The 25293-nt window shown below is 41.3% G+C and overlaps 1 protein-coding gene across 1 annotated transcript in view; it reads left to right on the top strand.

Moving 5' to 3' along the window:
- Positions 1 to 25293, top strand: part of Ddr (discoidin domain-containing receptor 2) — a 204455-nt gene that overhangs the window by 67325 nt on the left and 111837 nt on the right. Inside the window, exon 2 of the mRNA XM_071784893.1 lies at positions 1272 to 1331. The gene's annotated coding sequence lies outside the window, so the exon portion shown is untranslated. The remainder of the gene's footprint in view (positions 1 to 1271; positions 1332 to 25293) is intronic.

Raw genomic sequence — 25293 nt, 5'->3', positions numbered from 1 at the left:
GATTCCGAGACCACCGTACAGGATTATCTTTATCTGTAGATAAATCTTTGATACGGTCATCCCCGGTAAAAATGGAGAAGGATGTTCAGATAGATCCTGTGACTAAAGTTTTCAAGATAATACTATAACATCGCGCGTCTGATAGTTTCTTTCGCGTATTTAATACCAATTAATATCTTCCTACGGACTTACGTACGCTTCTTCTTATGTTAAGCTTGTCCGTCGCTACAATACGTACAAGTGAATGTATCGGAAACGCGTTCGCCATTTTTCCTTACTTATCAAAGTATTTGTATACGTGAAAGTATAGACGCGTCGGAGAGTCGCTTCATGGCAGTACGTAGAGCAACTTCGGTGCTCCGAGGTATGCCATTATCAAACACATCCACTACGAAGTTAGACAACTTCGATGGGAACCGAAGAAGCGCGCGAAGAAGGCGGCTAAAGTTAGCCGATGAATCTGCCGGGAATAGTCTTCCAACGTTTCATCAAGTTTGCTAGGCGGCCCGCCCGCGATCCCGACCCGTTCATCCTCATTTTTTACTCGAATCAGATGTGCTTTTACACACGCGCATATACCGCAAAACTTTTTGCCGCCGCGAAATTCTTGAGCGAGATATTATACGCCGCCGGGAAAACACCGACACGACAGCCGGATATGCATGCCGCGCAGGCCTGTGTTTTATTGCCATCGCACCGGCGGATAAATATGCGGACGTTTCCGCCACGGCCTCCTACTCGACCATAAAAATGATAAAGAAGGGTATCGACTGGGCCCGACCACTTTGAAATGTAGGAATACATATGGAAACGCACCATCACCGACGTCGCTCGCCTTTCATCTGAAATCAATGCGCCTTGCGCACCCTCCCGACACCTTTTTCTCTCGCGATAGTCTCGCGATCGCTTACGAGGATCCTCGCCGTTGCGGTCGCAGTTCGCACTCGTACCGCAAACTCACTTCCTCTTCGTTTTAAACGTGTCCTGTGGATAAAACTTCTTACTGTTGGTCATTCTTAGTTCTCAAGTACTTCGTCACACTAAAGTTTCTAAAGCTGTGAATGTGTCCGGACCATAGTCTTTCCTTCGAATCATCGATCGTTATTTAAAAAGCAATCGTGTTAATAAAGAAAAGTTTATAAAAGAATATAAAATTTTATTTAGCAAAATTAACTTAAAATTCTCAATGAATGAGCTCGCATTTCTTTTTATGATAAGCATCTAACTTATTATATCATATCGTTACATGTAATGTAATTATATGCTTACAGAATTAACGACGCACGTCGATGCAGTAAAGGATTCAGCTCTTGCGGAAGTTATCACGTTCGGTGAGTCATTTATATAATTTTAAATTTATCACATAAAAATTTAACAATATGCAAAACGCGGTGTAAAATAAGTTTAAATGGACGAGTTGCTTCGTCGATTAGCAAGACGCGAACTATATACAAATTCAGGAAACAATTTGAAGATATTCAGCTCCCGATACCGTCGCTCATTCGCAGTTGAAAATTTTATGGGCAGAATCAAAGATCCGAAGTTTATATAAAAATCCATGAAAAGTTTCTTACTCCCTGCGGCGACGATTTCCAAGAAATATTCGCGCCGAGCTACTTCGGCTGTCGGTAAGTGCACCGACGTCCCTCATGAATTTCATAAAGTTTCATCCGTCCTGTACATCGGGAGTTTCACGAGGCCCGCGAAAATTGGTACCATTCGACGCTCGCGTAAAGCTTCGTCAAAATCGAAATCTAAGCTATGGCGTCCATATCTCGCATAGCGCTATGAAATCTCGATCGGCTTTCGCGTCCACAAAATGGGGGTTACACCACGCGGCCGCACGAGCCAATCTAATCAACTCACTTGAGAGACTTATAACATGAATTTCATAAAGGGAGAACGGAAGGTGCTTTTAAGCGCCTGGAAATAAGAGGGACAAAAGTTCATAACCCGGATCGCGCTATTTTCTATATATCCGCTCCATAATCGTTTCGATTGCACTGATTTAGAATTGAAGAAGGACAGTTACTTCTGAAATACGAATTATTAATTATGCGAAAGAAAATTGAATCTCTCTTCGCAACGAAAAGAGATTGACTTGACTATGCAAATAGGTATTTATTAAAAATTAAATACGCTAGATAATTCATTTATTTTCAATATGAATATAAACTCAGTTTTCTAATTAGTTCTAGACAAATGTGATTTTGGATATAGTACCGAATAATATGCATGTACATACAAATTCTTCATACATGTCAAATTCTTCTACCCCCCTGTCGCGTAATAAACATAGTTTGATAATATCGGAATGATTTACTCTCGTTATTTATTAATCCAAGCTTTTTTCATTGGCGCGCGACGAAGCTTATTCCCTGGCGATGAATGTCATCACGCGTTATTGCGCAACGTCTACGGTGTTTCGTGTAAAATTCATTCCCCTTTATAACGATAATGACCCTCCGCTACTACGTCCGCTCACTGAATCATTCATGACGATGTGGGGTCAGACTTGTGGAGCCTTCGTCAGCTGCCGTGCGATTACCGTGCATTAGTCCGGGTAAGTCTCGCATTTTCCAAGAGGACAGAAGTGCCTTTCAGAAAATGAGGAAATACTAAAAACCCCCTTAAACTATTCTACCACCACCACCACCACCACCACCACCACCACCACCTCCACCGTCACCACGACCATCGCTAACTTTACGAGAAACGCAAATGTCGTAGCCGCGCTACGCTTTTTTACCTAGATTTCTCACGTCGTTACCGCATCTTTTATCGCAAGTTTTATCGATCTTATTGGCGGCATCTTCGCCGGTTCCGAATGTTTTTCCAATATCCGTGACTGGATTTTGCGACGTGACAAATGCAACGCAGATAAATCGTGCTCATTATTTACCTCTCGATTTCAAATACTTTGTACGCAGCAAGAAATAAGATATATCACGTGAGTCCGGTTATAGGACTTTTAGAATAACTATACCGTTAGTAAAATGCACACAATACTCATCTTCTCTTATTTAAATCCATTCACTATAAGTATATAAACTCAAGCTCTTTATAAATGGGAACAAGTAAATCCTTGCTCTTATTTCAATATGAAGATGCAGTTTTATGGGTCAAACGTGATTTAACGATTGCGATTCAAATAAAAGATAAGAATGAGCGATAGTAAGAAAGCAGTATATCCGAACATGGTGCAAAGACGAATAGTGGAAAGCTGAAACAACGGTACCTATGTCGTATACGAGAGAGAATCTGAGAAGCCAATTAACGATCTCTTCCTCATCTTCTCTGTGTGCTATCCGTGCTTTTTCTTTCCTTTCGTTCACCCTTTACATAATAAGTTCTTTCTGAGATTTCTGGTCGGATAAACCCCGGGAAAGCGTGCAAAACGGAGGCAAGGATAAGTCCACTGCGAATGCGTAAGCGAATTACGGAAGTTCTTTGCTGGAGCGAAAAGAGTCGACCAGAGCGACGGAACCGGAGAGAAATCCTTTCAGCGTTTTCCCGTTTCGCGGATGCTCCATGGACATTGCCGAGCTAAAACACGGTTTCTGGGACTAATGGAAACGCATTAATTTATCGTGATATCATGAATAGAAACTTATTCGCACGTCTCTGCGTCTCTTTAATAAATTATATCAACCTTATTACACAAATGGAGAGATGCTTAGCCTTTCTGAAATAAAGATCAAGGATATACATTCTTGAAAAAAATTTAATGATATAAATATTATTTATTTTTATATGAATAGATATTATTTTGAAAACTTTCAAATAAATCAAGCGTTACATATATAACGAACGATAATCTCATGAGCAAGCATGAATTTTTAATGTTACAATTGAGAGAGATCTGTAATCATTTTACAGTTGCAACATATTGACATTTATCATGTATAATTCTCGTTATCATCGATCATATTTTGCATACACGTTACAGCATACGTGCATATTCTTTCTTCTTTTTATAAATTGCAATCAATCCTCCAAGTAAATAGATTCGGGCGACAGAACTGTGATTAAAATTGATTCCAACGGATAACATACTTTATGAGAGAATTTCTTTCCGTCGTTATCCAACCGACGAGAACGATCACGCGGATTTAAATAGAAATATATCGAGCGACCTGCCGATGCTGCCGGTCCAATCAAGCCGCGGACCAACGGATTATATGTCTACGAGGGAATTCACGTCGGGAATCCCTCGCGCGAACCGTCCGCCTCCGATATATCGGTTGACCTGTTATTATCAGAAATAATAAGCTCACAGCTGACCGGCGGTTCCTCGTGGGAATCACCCTATTGGACACCCGATGACGATCCTCCCTTGCGACCGCAAATACGGACAGCACGAGAGCACTTGACCGACTTTTCCAATTGGTCCTGCTAAACTTATCCGATCGGACAGCAGTCCAGCTTTGTGTTCTCTCTCTCTCTCTCTCTCTCTCTCTCTCTCTCTATATATATATATATATATATATATATATATATATATCTTTTTCTCTCTCTATGTATATATATATATATATATCTTTCTTTTTCTCTCTCACACATACACACACACACACACACACACACACACACACACACACACACTCTTCTCCACGCAAACCAATAATATCTCGCGGAACGTGGTGACCATAGGACCGCCTCGGGGATGCAGCAATTCGTGAGAAACGCGAGTTGAGAGAAGGCGATCGATAAAAAAGTGAGAAGTGGAGCTTTCGTTAATACGGAGTGCAGGATTCTCTGTGGACGAGACTCTAATTACATCCGGCGAATGCGGAAGAAATGAGACTGAGGTGCATGTGTATGTATAGATTAAGTACGACAAAGTTACGAAGATACAATTCTGAACCCATGGTTATATTATTTCGCGATGATGTATCTGTCATCGCTTTGCCTTTGTTTATTGATGCATATGCAATTAATGCATTGTAACTAGTTTTGAGCGAAAGAGATTCCTGCTATTGATTTCGTGTATTCTTGACACTTTACGTAGCGTTGCCTACACAATTTCCATTGTAGGTACATATAAATAGATCTTTCTCCCTATTCACGATAATCAAATGCGATCGAAATATCGAGGAACTTAACAATTTAAATTCCGTTTGACGAATAGACATTCCATTTCAGAGGATCAAAGAGTTAAAGTAAAACACGTTCTTCATTCGCGATATCGCTTTAAAGTCAAAGCGAGAGGGGGGATAGGCGTAAGATTTTAGCGGCAGCAGCGTTAAGCTAAGCCGTAATCGTCTTATTTCCGTGTTAAATCTCTTCATCTCTTATCCTTGTGCTTCGGGAGTGGAAGGTGCCACGAATACCAAGCGGATGATATGACTGGCACCATTGTTCTCAGCTTACACCCTCTGCTACACGGTTATAAGCCGCCTCCCAGGCAGGCGGCGAGAAACATGCGAATTAAAAGCCGGTTTCCTCAAGATGAGCCGCCGTGTTATGAGATGAGCTTTGACCAACCAGATAGGATACCAGGATAATATTACCGCCATACTAGACGCCGTGATTTCCTACTAACGTCGGTTAACGTCAATCGTGGTTTAATTTGTTATTTGCCTCTTTCCGCGAGACCGGCGAGACGAGAACTTATAAATAAGAAATAATTGCATTTAAATTTTAATTAACTTATGTACATTCAATATTTGTGGAAATGGCTCATAATAATTTTATTTTTCGCGTTATTTAAATGCCAAGAGAATTTGACGGGCAATCGACCAACTTCGTTCGCTCAGTTTCACAGACGCGCAAATGCATGTATCTATTTTTCCTGATTGAATCAAGATCTGCTTCCGTACAACAGTGTTGCCTTACAGTAGATCTGATCCGCTCTTGATTTTGAACGACGAAGGTACAATATCAAGTGACAAGTACGCGCTATAAACTAGAGTTTCGCATGAAACTGATGAAACAGTGGATCATGTTGCACGATTATAACATCTTGGTATTTGTACTGGTACAATTAGGAACGTTGAAAAGTGAAAGAAATACAGCATAATGTATTAAATAATATGTAACAAAACTACAACATACACTCTGTAAAGTTTTTTAAGTGTAATAATTATATAATGTAATATTAAATTAATGTTATATTTTATATTATATTAGTTTCTGTGAACATTTTAATATAACGGAACTAGATTATTATTAATGAGATTTATTTTGAGAATTAATAGTGTTGTTTTTTATGAGCTCTAAAAAACAAAAAGCTTTCATAAATATCCCATTATGCATTTCTATAGAAACTTACAGAAATATCAGTATAGTCTTTATTTTATTTTAGCTTTATTATATTCAAAGGTTAACTCGAAGAAAATATTGTAATCTCCGTATGATGCACGCGTAAAGGAAAGAATAATTTCATAAATGACATAGTTTCTTAATATATTGATGTAGCTAAAGAAAGTTAAGAAAGCAGGTGCGTCTTTTATGCTGAAGATAAGCGCTATGATATAATATACGTGTACCAGGCTAAAAAGTTTACTACTTATTTTAGAAAAGTTTGAGTAAATAATAATCTCCTCTCTTTATTTATTACAGAAGAAGTGAATTAGAAGTAATTAAAGAAACCTAGAGAAAGTTATGTTTATATTTTAAAATAACATACTTATTTGAAGAAAAAATATTATAAATTATTACAGATTATCCATAAACTAGATATTGGTAGTTCTACGTTAACACTATTTTATTTTCTCTCACTAAAATCGTGTTTAGTAAATTTCGGAAGCTTTTCTTTCACACTACGAGAAAAAAAATCTTTATTCGAAACATACAAGGAGAACGAGGAAATCACAGCGAAACAGTACCAGGTGTGCCTTTGAAAGCAGAAAACAATTGCATCCTTCGCCTCTCGAAGAAATCTGTCGCGCGAATCGAGATGCCGCTACGACGGAATTCTCCCGCGATGTAAGAGAGTAGTCGGTGGCGCGCCGAAATCGAAATTGCCGATCTCCGAAGGTAATCCGGAACGATTCCGGTAGCATTGTACGTATACGTACCATGTAGGTCGTTCACCGCGATCGTGCTGATTCCTTCTCGGCGATTTCCCTCCGGGGTATAATCCCGGCCCGCCATCGGACGCCATCTCGATCGACCTCTCGACCGTGGATGTCCGCCGGCCGATTATTAGGTCGGCTCGGAGGCTTGAGAGCAGAGCCACGGATCGACGTGGCCGGTGTACTCGGCGTTTCGTGTTTCTCGTTCGACCGCTTTATGCGCTCCGACGTAGGTAAAGTTTCGCGCTGCACGTTCGGCATCGCCGCGTGCAACGCAAAGTGCTGTTGAGAGAATGCCGAGGAGGAGAAGCTTTCGCGTGCCGAATGTGCGGCGAGCGAGATATCAGCACCATGGTTCTCGCCGCAATCTCTTTGTAACGCTGAAGAGCATACCTTTACGCGTGTCTGCCCGATCTACGATCGACAGACGGAAAGCAGTTTATATTTTCTGAAAATTTGCAAGAGCAATTTCGCAAATGTAAATTTACTTAATTAGAACTTCTAATTAATTGTTTGTTTTCTCTATTGACGCCATGATCGATTTTATTCATTGTACGCTCACAAAATTTGCTTTTTACATATTACCGCTTAGATACTTTCACTCACTTTAAAAGTTTAAATAAAAATTAGGCTACTTAGACCGCGCAAGTCATTTACGCGTGGTATTTTGCGAAATATGTTTAAACTTTAAATCCACAAAATATGTCGCACACACAATAGTGGTTCGCGTCTCGCTAATAGTGTGGCTTGAAGATTACATAGCTTTTGGCAACGTGAGCTCTCACCACGAAGCAATCGCCATGGATAGGAGGAGAATCGCCCAGATCCTCTCGCCACTATCTCGCCACCGTCGTTGGTTGGCTCGTCAGTGAAATAAATTTTGCAAATTGCCGCCGGCACGTCCCATATTTTGCCGCATTATATCCATATACCGACAATGTGAGCACATAATGAGTTCTCCAACAACGAATCGTCGGCTGAGAAGAGTCCTAAAAGTCAGTATTTCCTCCATTGTACGTTGGACAGTGAAGAATCAGATAAATCGTCTGAATCTGATTTGCAATGCGCGCATTCTCAAGCGCGCGTTAAATCGAATATCAATGTAATCGCGTAACGTTGATCTCGGCGCGTAATGGAATGCAAACGTATACAGGTGTACGATAAAAACGAAACGTTTACGTAGCAACGTGATCCATTTGACTCCATGTTGATTTATTTGTGTTTGGAGTGAAAGCATATTTCCGGTGATAAAATAAAATTCTACAGTAAAGTGCGTCAAATATAAGCCGGCACATTGTTGCAGATGTATGAGCGATGAGAAACGCGGCAATAAATTTTCGAGCGATGATCGCGCGATAATTTATCACCTAACGAGACTCCCGAATATATGCCTTCAAGCTGCTTTGCCTTCCCCCGGAAAAAAAACAACACCCGTTAGTTTTGGCGTAGATTATACGAGCCTTCGATCGATCTCGAAGCGTAATCGAAACGTCGAGAGGGGTTCACGCGATTATCCGCGATCGGATAATCCTTACTGGATTACCAGTCTAGCCTCGCCTTCGGCTCGATGCTTGTTAGACTAATTACTCGTAAGTGGAGCCGCGTAACGAAGCGACCGACTACTCCGAAAACTTTTCGACGAGCAAATACACAGACCGCGACGCGATATTATTCAGTTGACTCCTCATCTACTTTTTCTTCGTCCTCGTTTTTCTTGCTGCCGCGCGCGCGGCTTGCGCTTCCACCATCTCCCACCGTACTTTATCGGTCTCGTTGCAATCTTCTTTTGCCCAACCGACAATTTTCCCCGACTCACCGCGAGCGCCTTCGCCGAACAACTTTTCATAAGAAGTAATTTCGCGCAGTGACTATCGTTGATGCGAATATATCTACGTATTGGCATGTTACTTTTCGTTACGTCTGCATTCCATTAGTAGTCCGCGGCGTTTTACTCTCAAGCCGATTGGTAAAAATCGCGAAAAATAATAAATTTATAATTTTTTTATCTCTCGTCCCTCCGTGGACAAGATTTTAATCTTTTCCCAGATAAATTTCTCGAATATAGTCTTCGCGGCGTCCGCCTCGATGTGCGTCATCGCGACGTAACCATCGCAACCGAGACAAATCGTGATCAGATTTACAACGAGCATGGCACCGAGATACTTATTCGAACATTTCGTCGTAGCGCTCGCTCGGGGCAAACTTAAGCGAATAGACAGGATGCCTCGGTGTCGTAGCAGAGAATTATTGTATGTTCCGGGAGGCGGAGATACGCTGAAGCGAAAGTTATATTTTACTTTGTGTAGAAGAGCGTGACGTGTTTTGCCGATGTAGAGATGCGCGCTACTATAATGTGTACGCAGTATCAATAATATTGATCCGTAAGGTTCATATAAGCGAATAACAATCATTTGTCAATGCCATTTGCTATACAATAATTTATTTCCTTATCTCTAGCGTATCGTCGCGTTTTGTTGCCAATGATTTTCGTATTGTCAAAGCCTAGCGTAGCGAAAAAACAGCCGCGAGAAAGCGTCACGAAAATTCTCGCGCGGCGTAATATCATTCGCCATAATTAAAAGTCCACGTCGGTCGATTCTTATCGTTAAATATCGCCCCAACTTTATAGCATTTTCCCTGGCAATAAATGTTTTCGACGAAGCAATCAGCGGAATTTTGCCCGGGCTTTTGTCTCAGGCATTACATGGCGAAGGTGCCGGCGCGATGTAAGCCGCGCTTATCGCCGGGGCAAACTTCAAAGTCGTTTAATGGCGAAACTAATTACAGACGATGTCGCTACACTCACTTGCATGGGCACGGCTCCTGGATTAGCGTGACGTGGCCCTTCCCCGGGTGTCCCCTCCTGCGAACGGCACGCAGCCTTTCGGATGATAACGGGCGGCTTTCGAGTTTCGAGGCCTGGAAATTGAAAAACTTGCGCCGCCGCGCCGTAGTAGCAGTGACCGGGCCGTAATGCGCCAGGAAGTAGCTGTCGTGCACGAGTACATTCGTGACATCGATAATTCCGTCCTCTCCGGCGGCGCGGCGGTACCACGTCATCCCGCCACGGTGAAAATCCATTCGAATAGCGCGATGGGAATGTACTCCCGAATAAAAACGTGTCAGGAATTCAACCGATCGAAACGTGTCCGGAAAGAATGCCGCGAAAGCCACCAGGAAGTATAAGCGGTATCGGAGTGTTTTGGCGCATGTGAATATTTTCATATTTTACGCGAGAGCGCGAATCGCACTGCTAAAACGCGGGATACAGATGCGACGATGGATAAAGGGCGGCTAATTGCGTCCGTCTAGCCGGGGCTGGCGGATTGTTAATCTTTTTCTTTATTTTGATTCTCGTCCATTGTACCCGAGTAGTTTCCGAGTTAATCTTATTTTTCCGCTTGAACTCGAGTAAAACTGCTGATAATTTCGGCGTGGCCTCCGGCCACGCGGGCTTTTAGCGGAATTAACCTAATTACTTTCGAACGTGGAAGCCGTTAAACTGCGACAGCGCTACGCGAGTAATCCTAATGTTTCGCGAAACGGCGCTGTTAAAATCACTGTCTGGAATGCGTCTACATTTCCGTCCGTGTAACCACCTTCTTCGCCATCGACTCGACGACGGTTACCCCGGCTATCGCGAGAAGGGCGAGCGCGTCAGACGCGCCTCAGAGCTTCGTTAGAATTTATTCCGCACTCGTTTCCTGTAATTAAAAAAAGCTCGATTCATCAGCGCCACCGTCTTAGAATTTAATTGCTGTGGCGCTGGAATTTGTTCGCTGGAATAGCAATGCCTCGAGCGAGATGGAATTTTCACCGAGGGGATTGTGTGGGTACCCAGGTACCGCTTGTAAGCGCGGAGAGAGAGATTCTCAGGAGCGGAAGGCAATTGCATTGGAAGCTATACAAAATCCATTAGACGTGATTTATATAACGGCCAAGACAGTTTGTTAATTATTCATAATCCTATTCAGCTTATAAAGCTTCCTATTGCCTTTATCTACATTTCGTCTTACAGGCTAAAATAAATTGTTTTTGTATCACAACCCTCACCCCTGCTTATTCTTGTTCACGAGATACGGGATGTTCAACCTTGCTATTGGTACCATTGATAAGATAGAAGCGAACGCGCGAAAAATTAAAATCTTCTAATTGACGTTTACCGCTATTTCGAAATAAAAAGATACAACTATGTGGTTTCAAATACATTCCGCATTCTAATAGTGTGAGCTACAATTTCCAAGACTGCTGGCTCGGACCAAAAAGTTTTCCCGGGGAGTTTACAGTAACCATAGAATGTTACCGCAACTCATTGTGATTCTTCCGGAAGTCTTGCGCTTGTGCGCCAAAGAAGGTCAGAGGCTTTCTTGTGCGCGCCAACGACTAATTGAGAGACGCGACATAGTGTTGGAAAGACAAGTAACTTCAATTTACCGATATGACCTAGTGCACTGAGAGAAATTGAGTTAGGTTAGTTAAGCTGAATTCACAATCCGCAAGTAGTGAAATTGGAGAAGTGCGTGTGTGTTCCAAAGGAGTGCCTCTCACGTAAACTGCGAGGCTCGTGCAAAGTCTCTGTTAACTCAGCCTGAATAGCGCTCTGCAGGAATCCGTTTCGGCGAACAAATGGTACGACCGCGAGCCGCGCTTTGGGGATGGAGATAAAAAAAAATATATTTCGCAGCCTGAGGAAAAATGTAATTTAAAATTTAACAATAAGAAACGGAGAAACGGAAAAAACCAATTCGCGTTACGTTAACGCAACTGTTCGAAACAGGCACTTAAGCACCGGTGTATATCTTTTGCATTATGAAAGAAAAACTTTTTTAAGAAATACGAACAAACGCTGCATGGTATAAATCAAAAAGTTTCCACGCGTCTCGTTCACAATAAAAAAAAGGAGGAGAAGAGAAAAAGACGAGCGCTCAAGTAAGCAGATAAAGTATATCCAACTCTAATCGACTCCGGCGTCCCTTTTTCCGGTTTCGCCGAGTTAATTAACTCGCATCGTGACTCTTTCATTATCGTAGCGTCGCGACGGGGTGTACATAAATTATGTGTCGTGTTGGTGCGACAATGTCTCGCCCGCCATTTTTGTGTCCTCTGCCAACCTCGATGATTGCAGGCAGCGAGCTCGTTTAAGTATTTATGTGTGTGTGCAGAAGTCGTTAATCTCATCGATGTAGGATTGCCTCGTATAATGATTAATTTTTCTCGACTCATAATAAGATAAAAAACAGCAATTGTACTGGCTGACTCGCGCATCAATAAAGTAGCGCAACGTCTCTCTGGAATAACTTCGTCCGAAATATCCAATCGAGAGTATATATTCACCGAAAGATCATAAATGTTGTCGCGTCGAAATGCGCCACGAGCACTCCCAGCTATATCAGACATGAAACGTGAAAAATAATGACAGACAATTTATATCCCTGCAATACTCGCGCCTTTTGCAATTTTATAGGAATATGCGGCACGGCGGAGGTAGCAAATACGCGACTACCAATTATGGTATATTGTACAATTGTGGAAATATTACTCCGGAAAACCTGATCATATATTCCCTTCCGTAAAACATTTCGTCGCGCTATAATATTTTTATAGGTCTTCTCTTTTTAACATATTTTCTGGAACAGCAATAATAAATCTTAGAAAATAAATTTCTCTTCGCCCTCCCCTCTTAAAAAAATATCGATTAATTGTATCAAGTCAAAGCTCACTTTGAAAAGTTTCAGTTTTAAAGTAGATCGACACGATATGTCATTAAAAACACATCGACTAGATAGACCTTAGTAGATATTCGTGTTAAAAAATCTCACGTACTGAGCTTTGAAATTCGAGTGAGGTTCCTGAATAGTGACGAGGAGATTTTGCGGAAATGCCTGAAAAAGGAATTTCTACGTGAAAGTTTTCGGAGCCGCAAAAATTCTTCCTCCGCATGCGATGTTAGTGAATCAGATTTGCGAATCGTACACATTATATTTTTCATGATATTAATTTATTAAATAATCTTTTTAAATACAATGATTAATTAACTAAAGTAGAGAAGCTCAATTACTTCTTACATGTTGTAGATATATATCTATCTATATATATCGATCTTCGCGGCGATCTTGGACGTATTTTATTAAAAATTCTATTCTTTCCCATCACTTGTCTTCAAGTAAAACTTTTATGGCTCAAATATAATCTTTTATTACTGCAGCCTTATTCACTTTTATTACCGAGAATCATCTTGTATAAAAATAAAATAAAGCGATTATCCGAATTTATTCCACCTGTAAATGTTTCAAACATTTGCCGGATAAAATATATAACTTATAATGTCCGGTCTTTCTTATTAAAAGCATTCGAGTGATTCTGCATGTTATAAACATGCATTTGCATCGATTGTCCTTGTAACTTCATCGGTCCATTAAACGCTTGTATCTTTTAATGCGTTATTGTTAAATCGCATTGTCCGCTTTCGATGGCTGCCGCCATTGACAATGTACATGGCGGATAGCTGACAACAGGAATATTAAAATGCAAAACTGGGTTAGCGTTTCTGTAAATGGTCCATTGCGTATTCGCGCGGGCTAACCGGGTTATTTTTCCGCGCGCATTATGCCGCCCCCACGCGAACGCAACGTTTAACAGTCGATTCGCGTCCGTCGTGGCGGCGGGGACTTTCAGAACAATGTCTGTCCTGGAAACGGCGAGTTTCATTGCGAGAACACCGACAAGGCAGCTCTTTAATCATGGCGAGTATTCAAGCAGGGGAAACTTTCCAGTTAAACAATACGAGATGTTGAAACTACCTTCACTCAAACATTCACGCTTTCTTGACTGTAGCTGAATTTTAATACACCGCCGGAATAACAAATTTTCAATGAGGGCCCATTGTCTGTCGATCGTTTTTGTACGAAAATTAAGGAAAACATCTGCCTTTTCTCCCCTCGAATACATTTGAAAGCAGCGTTTTAATATCAGTTTTAATATCTAATTACATGACACTTTATTTAATTATTGATATAAATAGATTTCTTTCTTCAAACTTTAAAGCTATCTATTATGAGCACCATATATTATGTAACCATCTGAAGCGTCTAGATACCGAGTTGTTTGGTTGCTTACCATTCTAGAGGCAATGTTAAAGAGAAGAATTAAAGAGAATCTCTCATCACGACATATTACAGTATCAAATTTTGTCTTGACAAATACAAAGGTATCAAAAAACACTTTCTGTTTTCCATTAATAATTTTTACGATACCTTTCTGTGTGACGTCAAACGCGATATTAAAGTTCGCCGTGTAGAAAGCCCTCCCCGATCGATTTCGGGATTACTTACCGCAATTTTCCGACTGAAGTTTCGTCTTGGTTACGGAACGACATACACTTTCCAAGTAATACGCGTTTTGCCCCGGCCGGGCGTTCAGCTTCTTTCCGCTTTTTAAGCGGTCGTAACCGAGAGGATTGAAGAGATAGAAAGAGATAGCGGGGCTCTTTCTTCGACTTGAGTTTTTCTAAAGTAGTTTTATCAGCGCGGATCAATGTGACCCAGAAAAAACCGCGATCTTAAAGTTATCGATCACCCCGTTCCGTCTTGAGAAGCAGCTATACCCGCGGAGTCTCGTTTTTGAATATTTACGTTGACAAACGCTTATCTATATACTCCTCGCACAGTCGACATTATGGATCGACCTAAATTTAAATGATTTATTACTTACAATTAGTAAAAATTCCTACTTCGAATAAGAATAACTTTTAGAGCGCCTTTCATTTTAATAACAAAAATGATGGCTAAAATGAGTAAATACAAGTAAGTAATGAGGGCAAATAACAAATAAGTATACTTAATCCCGTTTTTCTCCGAAATTTCATGAGTAATCTGGTGCGGTCGATCGCTCTCAAATTCAAGAAGATTTCGTTATCGAATCAATGAACACTCGAACGCGTTCTTTGAAACGGACAAAGAGCATCGGGCGCCAATGGCGCGCGTCGGCGTCGTCCGCGGCGGAGATAACCGCGTGTCCGGATCCGGTTACACGCGTGCACACGCGTTGGTAACCGCGACGCGCCGTCGAACTGTGAAAAATTCGATTCTAGGGTGATAATCGATTATCACTAGTTAGTCCGTCACGTTGTGATACTACGGCGGATAACTGATGTGCGATAAACACATCACCTAATTACTTGCGGTGAATCGCCCCACGCCCCCGACACGCAATGTAGTGAACACGAATGCATAGACATACCTGTTAGCCGGACGAAGTAACGGCCCCGGTGCGCACGTTGCTGCACAAGCTTATCGAGAGCGTTACACGTTCAATGGTGCGCGGGCGCGTGTGTCGTTCTCTTGCACGCATCCGACCGCTCGCTCGCTCGCTCGCGCGCGTATGCGTGCGAACGACCGGGACCTGGGTTTATCGCAACTTCACCGCGCGCGTATGCTTACCCGGGCGTATTCGAATTATTGTTGATAGTTATATACATCTATTTATACATGGGCACGCACACACGGTATTTAGAAGTACATATAGATGGACCGTGCTGCGTGTCGAACGTGGAAATTGAATGTCGCTACATGGCGTCGTAGGTGGAAAAGGGAGGACCCGTCGACGGTTTATGCCGCGCTGTAAAAGATTTCTCCGCTCGCATTTTCCCTGTTCCTCTTGCTCTTTTGCTTTGCTTCTGTGTTTCGTTCTCACCCTCGTCCTATACCTACCTGCGCCAACGGTGTCGAGTAACTTTCGCTCGGGTGGAAACTCGATTCTCCTGGCGTCCTAGCGCACACGTGTAAAAATTCGTTTTACGTAAATGAAAGCGGGCAATATAGGGAAACTGGGGTAATATTTCGGCAAAGAAATTTACATGCGGCGGGATTTATATATACCTTCAAAAATATTGCTCCTCCGGCGAAAATTTTGTCGCGCAACAATATTAATCCTTCCTGTCTTATTGAAAAATCTCGATGGACAGTACCCAATGATTTCTTCCTCGATTTCTACAAAGCTCTCAGTTCGAAGACAATGTGAGAAACGTTGCTTGTCTACTCCTCGCATAGTCGATTATGGCTTGACTTAAATGATTTATACTTACAATTAGTAAAGATATCTACTTTAAATAAGAATAACTTTTAAAGCAATTTTTATTTTAACAAAAAATCCTTGGTTAAAAGATTTTTTCACGCATTTTTTTCTATGAGAAACATATTTTCATGAATCTATGATAAAGTTTAATCTCAATAATCGGAGAAGCACTCAATATTAACGTGCCGAAGAGTCCGTAATGACAAAAATGCGATCGTTGGTGATGACGATGTAGACGCAGTGTTAGTGTGTAGTCACGCGATCGTGTACTTTTCATAACATTTTCTAAATACGTTGCCGCACTCATGCCGGTCATTAAGCACAAAAAGCCATTTCCGTAAGGTCCCAAGCGACCAGGCATCGCCCGCCGCGCCGGGCGAGCTGCTGCCTGCGAATACCATATCGACGTATCGGGGCCATTTCGGCGAGAATGCACACACCGTGCCATCACGCAAGCAGCCGGCTAACGTCCCGTAGCGGTCACATAATGCGCGAGAACATTGATTTAAAAGCAACGCCCACTCGATTTGCATACGTCGCTCGGGTTCTCCCCGAGTCCCTTTTACGCGCTACATCGATGCAACCTGTTATCCCCAAACTGGACGAGCGATGCGATGCTGCCTGTTTCTCGAATGGTCTTGGGCAACTCGGCAATTCGGAGTTACGGCCGATCGTTTCTCTTCGTCGTCCGTTAACAAGAATTGCCTCAAGACCGCTCGGCACGGCTGCGGTGATATTTTCACCGAATCGAATCTCGTTCTTAAGGATGCCCGAACGGTTAACGGCGCGTCTGGATACTTTATCCTCGGTAGAACAAACGAAAAGTTCAACAGCTCGTAATTATAAAAGCGACAATTACCTTGTCTCGATAATTCAGATAATCGAATGATAATTCGCAAAATCATTTGGACGCATTTCGCAAGGATACATCAAAATAAGTGGATTGGATGAATAAGATATATTAAGATTTTATCTTTGGAAAAAATCGCGGCGCCGAGAAAGCTTCTGATTTCCAATTCTTCAGGGCCTTCAGGCAATGAAATATTCGAGTGCCGACGTCTTCCACTAAATTCAAGTAATTTCGCCGCGATTTTCTTCCGCTCCTCACCGAAGACGTCGCGCTAATGGCGCGGTTCGAGCGCGTAACAGGCGTCGTACTTTGCGATATAATAGAACCGCCGTGCCTGCCGTTTAGGGCTGACATTAACAAACTACTGCAAACTGCGGCTATAACGAAAACAGCGAGAAGGGAATGTGCATTAATAATTGGGAACCAAGAAGGACGGAGTTCATTATTGCGCTGTAGGGCGGGCCGAACAGGGTTATTCGAACGGGACCATGGGCAACAATTAACGAGATGGCACTTAGAAGTCATGAAATAACAACGAGATACGTTATTGACAATTCCATCTTGATACAATTTATTTAATTGATGTGTTCGCTTTGATAAAAATGTATAATGCAATTTACAAAATCGTTTACAAACGATTGTTAAGAAAAGAAAATTTATAATGAAACACTCTCATCAAGAAACTTTTCATTGATTACGCTTATTAAATATGAAGCATAATGTAGAAACGTATAAAATAGGCAATCACTATACCTTCACATAGATACAACTTCTATTTGATATTTCCGCCGTAAAATACTTGCATTAAGCGCGGAGATGTACGGCGTAATTTTATGCGCGCTTTCTCTCTCTCTCTCTCTTCCTTACGGACGAAGTTGGCAATACCCTTCGTTAAATTACTTCGAAACGCCAGCGTAATTAAATCCCAGCGGACGAAACATTATTCGCCGCGCATTTTCCCCGCCGAGAGACTTTAAGTGACGCCTTTGAATATAATTTATAATTCAATTTCCAGGCGTCCTTACGTGTAGATCGCCTCCTGCAACGCGTCTCCGATATTGCGCCGGACGTCTTCCACGCCGTGGAGCCCGCCCGTGTCAGAGATTAGAACTTCATTATCGTACAAATCGATCCCTCCTCCCGCCGAAAGCGGCGAACGAGCTCTCGGCCGGATAAGGCGGGCACGAAGATTGGAATCGAAAACGCGAGTCTTTTTGGTTAATCTCGGAATGATTTGCCGGCGATTCGAGACCGTTCGACACTTCCCGCGGCCTTTTCCGCGCGGTATAAGACCGAAAAGTTTCATTTCCCGCCCGTCTTCTCCCCCTATCCGAACTTGGAGTTGTCGCACAAAAGTCGCTTTATCTATCTGTCGCCTGTGTGTACCTACCTACGAATATCTACCCATCTACTTTCGTCCAAGGCACAAGCGGCTTGTCTGTCTCTTTAGAATCTGGGAAATGAGATTACTTAATCCCCTTGTTTCACCATCGAAACCAACCGTGAAAATTAAATATCCCGCGTTAGCGGAAGGCGCGCAGTCTTGCGGCGTCGTAATTTAATCGTCGTACCAGCGGCTTCGCCGTGTGCTAATATTTTAGTGCTAAATAACGTCTGGCTGGTACTTAGCGTGGCGTGCGTTGGACGCGCATGTATTGGACGATACGTAGGTGGCGATACATACCGCGCATGATTTATTGCCCTGCTATACGGGCTGTGTTGGTAAGTACACACTTTCTCTTCTTGTTCCCGTTTGGCGAAACTTGTCCATCATACGAATCGTTTAAATATTTAAGTATAAAAATGAATAATTTTGTTTAGCTGTATTTGAATGCAACTTTCTTTAGAAAACAAAGAACATCTGAAAGATTAAACTGATGCTTCCTGGATGTTCTGTGCTCCATTATTACGTTTTTTCTGTCATGCAATTGAAATCATTGACTTTACGATTCTATTATCAATTCTAGTAAGTTAATCAGTTTTCCTCAAAGATCAAACTATTTTTCTTTCTCTCTTTTATTACAATGCTGTTGCTGTTCTTAACATAGGTGCCGGCTAAATAAATTTTCCCTGTCTTTATCGCTGGTTCGTTTACTCTGCCGCAGTTTGTAGAATATCGAAATGGCAGGAAGAGAACGTCGGTTCTTAAGAAGGGGTCATTTCCTTTATCATCCTTCAGAGCTACCGAGTTAAGTAGTTCCTTTCTTTTAAGATAGCGAATTTTCTTCTTTCCCAAGTACGTGATTCAAGCAATTGCCCGCACACATTGTTTGAAGGATTGGAGTGCTTGAAGTTTCTTCCGACTTTATAGAATCTTTTTAACATAGGGACACTAGCTCAAAGCTACTTTACAATCGTGCTAATAACATCATCAAATATATAGAATGCTTTTTAATATGTAGGTATAATTTTATAGAAATAAATGTAGCCCGCAGAAATAATAAGTTTACATATTAGAAAATATATTCTCAATATGCTGATCGTTTTATGCAATAATTTTATGATTGTCAATTTAATTTATAGCACAGTGAGCAAAGATTTATGTGGAAATGATTTTTATTTGCGATATTTCCAAGAAAATTCTAATCACATTTGCGTATGATTTCGTGTTTTATTTAATTGGGTTAATTAAATTAGTTGTAATATCGCAAGTTCATTAAACTAATTGTAATATCGCATATATTTCTATATAGATATTATTACAGATTTCTTTACTTTTTACTTAAACTCGCCATTCTTCGTGATTTTGCGCATTCGGCAGATGTAACCCTGTCACCTGTCGTTGAAACGAGCGTTCGCATTCACAGCGTGACACAGAGTGGTTCAACGACGCCCTCACGGGAATATTTCCCTCGGCCATGGTACACAAAGTTCAGCTTTCCGTCCAATGCCGTACCCCCTCGTGTCGTTCCACTCGGTTGTCCGACGTTACTTACATGCCATCGTCGTGTGCCTACACACTCGTGAGTCTTTGTATACCGGTGGCATCGCAGTGGCACATCGCTGGCACCGGTTGCATACAACGCGGATAGATCCCGTATCACCTGTCACCGGGAAATAACCCGTTCTGATTTCGCAGTACGCGCGTGTGTGCACCCTTCACGAAGTAAGTTGCATAATGTTCGTTTACCATATATCCTCCCGTATATCGTGACATATAAGCGAGAGGCACCGACGAGGCCATGCGCCAGGAAAGTAGCCAACTTTCCGATGTCTCTTTCTCACCTTGGCCAACTCGAATGTATATCCATTTTCTCCCATAGGTGCACGACGAATTGGTTATACGTCGAACACTCCAAGTCTGAATGCAAAACGTAACGAACCGCCATGTGACAAGCGCCGTACCTCCGCTTTCCTCGACACGGTTATTGTTAATTTTCAGGTTGTACTTTGATGGCGGCTACCACACATACCGTCCTGTGTTTCGCGTACGACCGCACCATGCCACAGCCGCTTGTATTTTCGGAGAAATAAACTGAAAATCCTGGGAGAATATTTTTGTCGCGATTAACATCCTCTTTTAACTCCATCGTTAACTCCATCATTAACTCCATTCGAGTCCAACCTGGATAATGTTATTATCGTGCGAGAAAATTTTTCCGCTCTTTATATTTTTACATCTGATCGGCCAAGATAAGCCGCTTAACGCACTAAATAGAAACTGGACTAGTAATCCGAGAAATTATTAATGAATCTCAATAGCATTATTTTATTCAAATCAACGCATAGTAATTTTTGCATTATATAATTTATGTAATTTTATTATTCGTTCGATATGTAATTCTATTATTTATGCATTATTATTTTTACGAGTTTGCGCAAAATCTCGTGATAAATATGTCTTCTACGCAAATATGTATTGATAATTTAATATTATAATTTAACATTATAATAAAATATTATTCCGATAGCTTTGCGTTGTAGCAAAAATCTTGGCTAATATTTGTTTTAATGTTAGAATTGGCTTTTATTGTAAAATTCTTAACAACAGTCGATACTGTTCGTGCGCATTTACTTTACGATATTCGTTATCGCTATTTTCGTTCTCTTTTTTAAATTTTCTCATGTATAAATGTAAGAACGGTACGACCTAAAAAAATGAGACAGAAACCAATAGAAGATATCATAGAATGTATTCGCTGTCTATTTTTGACAAAATGGAGCAGCCTCTTTATGGACCGGAGATTTCGAGCTATTGGCGAGTATCATCGCCGTGTGTGCATCTGTATCTGGCTGGCTGTTTGACGTGGCGGAAATTGGAAAACACTGGTTATCGTCCGAATCTCTCGGCGATTTTACGAGCTCGCATCGTAGGCCGTCCTGCCGCGTACCATGCACGTTTCACGGGTATAATACTGATCGGCCGATCGACACGCAAACTTGTCCACCACTTTCGACAATGTTCCACGAAGACAAACAAATTCTACTATGATGCAAAAGCACAAAATTTATTCAGGCGATCCCGATTTATTTTAAAGTCCAAAGTGGAATACAGAAAGTATCTACGTCGAACTATACAAAATGCGTAGTTTATTATTGGGATATTCATATATATAATTTTTTCGTCTCGTCATTCGAGGTATGAAATAATACACATCGACTTCTAAATAGTGTATTACACGCTGAGATAAATAACCGTTATTTTCTTCAGAGAATTTGCTGCGCCCGTTGGAATCCGCGAAGAAAATGTAATAAACGAGTAATGACTCACATCGATACGCGTTTGCTGACACGTTTGATATTTCGCTTTGGCGATGGGTTAAACTGTACAATAGTATTCGCGATAATTAAATCTGATTGATTTTCCGAATTAATACGGATTTAACGGGTATTAATTGAACTTTAATTAAATTTGTACCGATATGAGACAGACGAGGTATTCATCAATTTAAAATACGATGTAATTCTTCGTCGACATGCAATAGCTGTCCCAGCGCATATAATGTCGAACCATATTTTTATCGCATCGATTATCAGACACGGAAGTAAAGTAAGAGAGGAGGATGATAAATTCGCCGGACAATGACGTGAAATCCGTAAATTGTAGAACTTGTATATATTCGTACGCACATTAAATCCGCATTAAATCTGCATCGCTAGTTTCAATCAAATGTATATCTGCATCGAATGCAACAGACGCGTAGGGATTTAAAAATCAGATAAATGAGCTCTTTTACATCTCTTTTTTTCCCCTCTGTATATATGCACGTCCCGCTATTTCTCCATGATATCGACCGTCGTGCTCAGAATCTCCTACGAAGCGGCAATGTGGAACAATCCGTGAGATACGGACAAGCACGGCGGGGTGAGTTGAAAGCTCGGTTGACCCAGTTCGTTCGCGGTGTTGTTGTCAACGAAGGAGATTTAGGATAGTGGAGAGAATACATAATTATATAATAATACATAAGTTTCTATCAAATATAGAGATAAGCAGCTTAACGAACGCACTAAATAGAAACTGGACTAGTAATCTGAGAAATTGTTAATGAATCTCAATAGCATTATTTTAATTCTCTTAATTGATGCATTTTGTTCCATCAGTTTCTATTAATTTATCATTCAATTTATAATTCTATTATTTATGCATTATTTTTAAGGTGTTTGCGCGAAATCTCGTGATAATTTGAAAGTCTGGCCAATAAATGACTATTTTGCACTTATGTTTATTTCAATCAATGTCAATTAACTTTAATCTCAGTTTAATTTACTTTTTATTCGTTTTATTTGTTTCCAGTTTGGAGAATTAAAAAAAAATTAAAGATAAATTAAACCGAGATTAAAGTTAATTCGCATTGGTAGAAATGGACATTAGAGTATAACAATTATTTAATTTAATAATTCTAAAATAATTGAAAAAAATTTTACATTTATATATTTAAACTGATTATTTAAACTGATATCCGTAGACAGGAAATTCTACTTATTATTATATCCAAGTGTAATGTTTTTAGGAACCAATATTGAGTTAAAAATACGAATATGACTCAACGGTTTTTAGCAATTCTTTTAATACGATTTCTAAATAAGGATCGAGTATAGAATGTGTTCTCGGCTAGTAATCTATCTTTACAATTGTAATTATATATTTCTTATAAAGTATCTATGTTATATTATTTCAAATGCGTAAGTCGAGACTCGGCTATTCCACTTGCAGTGGTCTCTCTGTGTAATGCATTGTACTTATACATAGCATTGACTACAAAGCAGTAAACTGCATGTATTCAGTCGTTGATAAGACAATAGTCCGGAGTGTTGAATTCGACTAAGCTCATTGGCGGTATTGTTCTTAATGAAGGTCTTTGGTCGAAAGTCCGGCGGTAAGCACGCTTAGGTATAATCTCCAGTAATTGTAGACTTCGCGATGCTGTATGCCAAGGCCTAATAAATAATTACTCAATTGTCTTGCTTTCACGTAATCCGTATTATTTGCTGTACCTAGTCCACAATATTTGCTATAAAACAATACAGAGCACCTTGTTCGAGACATGAGATGTACAATGTACATACAGTATAATAAGTACATAGTAATAGTAATTGTTAAACATCTGCATCGCGTGCTCGCTCTTTCCTTGATTGCTTATGGCTTATGGCTAATTATTGAGAAACCCGTTTAACTTTTTACAGCTAGATATTACAGATTAGTATTGCATCCTAGGAATTAGTTTAGATACTACTGTTAAAAATATTAAAGTATTGGTCATAATACATACATAAAAAATAGAAAGTTGGAATTTACGGATTCCAATTTGTAGCAAAAATACGAGAACCTTTACCAATTTCATGCTAAACTAGCATATCTATTAACTTTGTGAACAACTGTCCGCAAACTTTGAAAGCAAATCCCAGTCAGGTTTCCTAAACAATCGTTAAACAAGGAAATAACTACTTGATTTGCTTGATTTTGGAGCGATTCCCTGCTGTTGCGAGTGATGTTATCTACGGAATTCGCTACAAAGCATCCAACAATGTACAAACAGCCGAGAGAACAGCAAGGGACAGAGACCCCGGGTGCTCCAAAGTCGACCCAGTTCGTTGGCGCTGTCGCTGTCAGCGAGGAGAATCTATGACGGGAATGCACCGGCGTATCACTTAGCTGAATTCTCGCTACTCGGGGACCCAGCCGGGAAAGTTCCATTCTCTCACTTTAACGCCAAAATCCTATGAATTATGCGAACATGCTCTCTCGGAGTCCTCGCAGCGTGGGCGACGGAGAGGAATAAGGAGCGGGGTGCAGCGAGGAATCAAATTTTGGAGGCGAGAATAGAAACAGTGGATGGTAAAGTCGGGGGAGTACCGAAGTCGAAGCGAGAGTGGGAAACGCACTCGCATCACTGACCCGCGGATCGGCCCAGCCGCCACGCGGCGCCGCGCCGCCACGCCGGTATAAAGCAATCGATAGAGCCAAGTTTCTTCGTCGGCACCGTCGCGTGGGCTCCATCGACTCCGCATCGATGGGAAGTCAGGCCAATTACAGCCTCGATCCCGTTGCCCCAGGTATATTATCAGATGGCGCCTCGAAGTTAGCTTTTCATCTCTTCGATTCCGCGGCGAGTACGATCAAGCTTTTCGTTGCCAACGCAGTTTTCGAGGGAAGAAGCGGAAGAAAAAGGAGGAGCGCGTGGGAGGTACGCGAGAAGTTGCCGCGCCGCGGCTTCTTTCCATCTTTCTTCAACGCAAGGATGCGCTCTCCACTCTCTCTCCTCTGCGGACACGCTCGCTCGTCTGCTCGCTCTTCGGTGCTCTCGACGGAAGTAAGTTTCGGGAGCTCACGGGAAAGCGTGCGGTAGATGGTTGGTTATAACGTTGGAAGAAGGTGCCGAAGTGGGCCGGGGGAAAGAAAACTTGGGCAACTTTCGACCGACGAGTCTAATCGTCGAAGTCCTCACAGTTCCCTCCTTCGGTTTACTTGAAACGAATTCGCTGCTAATTTATGACGCGAGAAGCGAGGAAAAGGAGAGCGCTCACCATGGATTGCACACGATCGATATTCGATGAGATGCGCTACTATTTCCCGGGGTTAATACCATCGTAAATATATCTATCTAAGTTTTCGCCGCAATTATTCAACCGCCGGATTTAATTACGTTATTACGCGCTTCATGCATTTTTCCTGTAATCAATGTGAACCGATAAGAGTACGTATAGAAAATGTATTTATGTTTTATGCATTTCGCGTTCTTTTATTGAAACATATTACATCCACAATGTTCTGTGCCGTATGAAGGGGTTTATTTAATGATAATAATTTGGTAACGATATATTAACAGTATACATAAGAATACCTTCAATCAGACTTGAAGCTATCGCATCAAGACTCGTTAGCGAAATAATTGCAACGAGAACCATCCGTTT

The sequence above is a fragment of the Temnothorax longispinosus genome, chromosome 7 (genome assembly GCF_030848805.1).
Source record: "Temnothorax longispinosus isolate EJ_2023e chromosome 7, Tlon_JGU_v1, whole genome shotgun sequence".
Lineage (NCBI taxonomy): Eukaryota > Metazoa > Arthropoda > Insecta > Hymenoptera > Formicidae > Temnothorax > Temnothorax longispinosus.
Note: the sequence above shows the minus strand (reverse complement) of the source record. Positions and strands in the feature narration are given on the sequence as shown.